The sequence below is a fragment of the Penaeus chinensis genome, chromosome 22, assembly GCF_019202785.1.
Source record: "Penaeus chinensis breed Huanghai No. 1 chromosome 22, ASM1920278v2, whole genome shotgun sequence".
Lineage (NCBI taxonomy): Eukaryota > Metazoa > Arthropoda > Malacostraca > Decapoda > Penaeidae > Penaeus > Penaeus chinensis.
In genome coordinates, this window is record NC_061840.1 from 18,745,444 (window position 1) to 18,747,943 (window position 2,500).

Genomic DNA, 2,500 nt, shown 5'->3' on the forward strand with positions numbered 1-2,500 from the left:
TAGATTTACAATTATAACTAAGTTGCTGTTGTGATGTATATAACTGTTGTTGAGTTAAATAGACAGATAGATAGATAAATAAATAAATAATCAAACAAACAAATAAATACATTGTAAAAATAAAAACTTTCCTAGATCAAACCGCCATTACTCGAATCAATCTACATATAGGGAGGGAGAAGCAGGAGGTAGGAAGGGAGGAGGAGGAGGAGGAGGCAGGAAGGGAGGAGGAGGAGAGGGGGAAGGGAGGAGGAGGAGAGGGGGAAGGGAGGAGGAGGAGGAGGAGGCAGGAAGGGAGGAGGAGGAGAGGGGGAAGGGAGGAGGAGGAGAGGGGGAAGGGAGGAGGAGGAGGAGGAGGCAGGAAGGGAGGAGGAGGAGAGGGGGAAGGGAGGAGGAGGAGGAGGGGAAGGGAAGAGAAGGGGGGAAGGGAGGAGGAGGAGGGGAGGAAGGGAAGAGGAGGGGGAGAGGGAGGAGGAGGGAGGAAGAGAGGAGGAGGAGGGGGGGAAGGGAAGAGGAGGGGGAGAGGGAGAAGGAGGGAGAAGGAGGAGGAGGAGGGGGGAAAGGGAAGAGGAAGGAGAGAAAGAGGAGGGAGGAAGGGAGGAGGAGGGGGGAAGGGAAGAGGAGGGGGAGAGGGAGGAGGAGGTGGCAGGAAGGGAGGAGGAGGAGAGGGGGAAGGGAAGATGAGGGAGTAAGGGGGGAGGAGGAGGGAGCAAGGGAGGAGGAGGAGGGGGGGAAGGGAAGAGGAGGGGGATAGGGAGGAAGGGAGGAGGAGGAGGAGGCAGGAATGAGGAGGAGGAGGAGGAGGCAGGAAGGGAGGGGGAGGGGGGCGAGGGAAGGGAAGGGGGAGATGGAGGAGGAGGAGGAGGAGGAGGGAGGAAGGAAGGGGGAGGTGGAAGAGGGAGGAGGAGGAGGGAGGAAGGAAGGGGGAGATGGAAGAGGGAGGAGGAGGAGGGGGGAAGGAAGGGGGAGATGGAAGAGGGAGGAGGAGGAGGGAGGAAGGAAGGGGGAGATGGAAGAGGGAGGAGGAGGAGGGAGGAAGGAAGGGGGAGATGGAAGAGGGAGGAGGAGGAGGGAGGAAGGAAGGGGGAGATGGAAGAGGGAGGAGGAGGAGGGAGGAAGGGAGGGGGAGAGGGAGTGGGTGGGGGGGGAACGGATATAAAGCGTACGTCATTTTTGGAAACTCCAAGAAATCCTTGAACTCTGCCTCAATCCTCACCCTTGATGTGAAGCTTAATGTTCAATCTGTTTGAGGTTTGTTTTTTTTCTTCAATCTACTAATCTTTATCTTTAATTTAAGCTTTATCTTTATTATCATCTTTATCTTTTATCGACTTTCATTTCTACCTGTTTATCTGTATTCCCTTTTTCGATCTATTTTTCTCTCTCTATTTTTGTGTCTCTGTTCACCTATCTATTGTTATCTATCCGTGTATCTATTTTTAGATACTTTTTCTACTAATTTGTTATTATTCTTCGTAGATTTTTTCTTTTCTTTCTTTTCCTTCTCCCCTTTTTCTCTTTCTTCTCTTCTTCACCTACTTCCCACTCTTCATTTTCTTCTACTTCGTCTCCAAACATAATTTTAAACGTATGTATGAATTTATCAAAGTCACACACACACACACACACACACACACATAAACACACACACACGCGCACATAAACACACACACACTCGCACACACACACACACGCACACGCACACACACGCACACACACACACACACGCACATAAACACACACACACACGCACACACACACACACACGCGCACACAAACACACACACTCGCACACACACACACGCACACACATACACACACACGCACACACACACACACACACACACACGCGCGCGCGCACGCACGGAAAAAATCGAAAAAAATCTCACAATTGCCTCAGTTAAAAAAAATTACATTCTCATTTTAGGAAATACATCTTGATGAAGAATATTTCGCAGATCACTGTAATGAACACGGTATATCGGCATCACTTCCATAGCCATTAATAAAACATCGCGAAGTTTTATTTTTGTTCCACATTTCATCATTACGTAAAAGATCACAATTTTTGTTTATTATTATTATTATTTTTTTTTTTTTTCACGTAAAGCGCCGTTCTTTATTTTCCACATTTCATCAGTACGTTCCTATTTCCTCCGTTTATTCCTGTTATTTGTTTTTATTATTTTGTTTTTATTATTATTATTATTATTATCATCATCATTACTATTATTCAGCCATTACCTTCCCATTCTCTCTGTTTATTTCGGTGGGGGGGGGGGTTTTTTTTTTTTTCCTCTCTCTCTTTTCACATTTCCTTATTCCATCATCATCACCTTCCTATTCCCTCCGTTTACCCTCGTGTTTTTTTATTTTTCTGCCATTCTTTCTCTCTCGTCATTTACTCCAGTTCTTTTTCTTTCGTTCTTTTTCATTCTTTCTTTCTATCTTTTTTATTCTCTTACTCCGTGATTTCAACCTCGAAAAATCCTATCTCTGA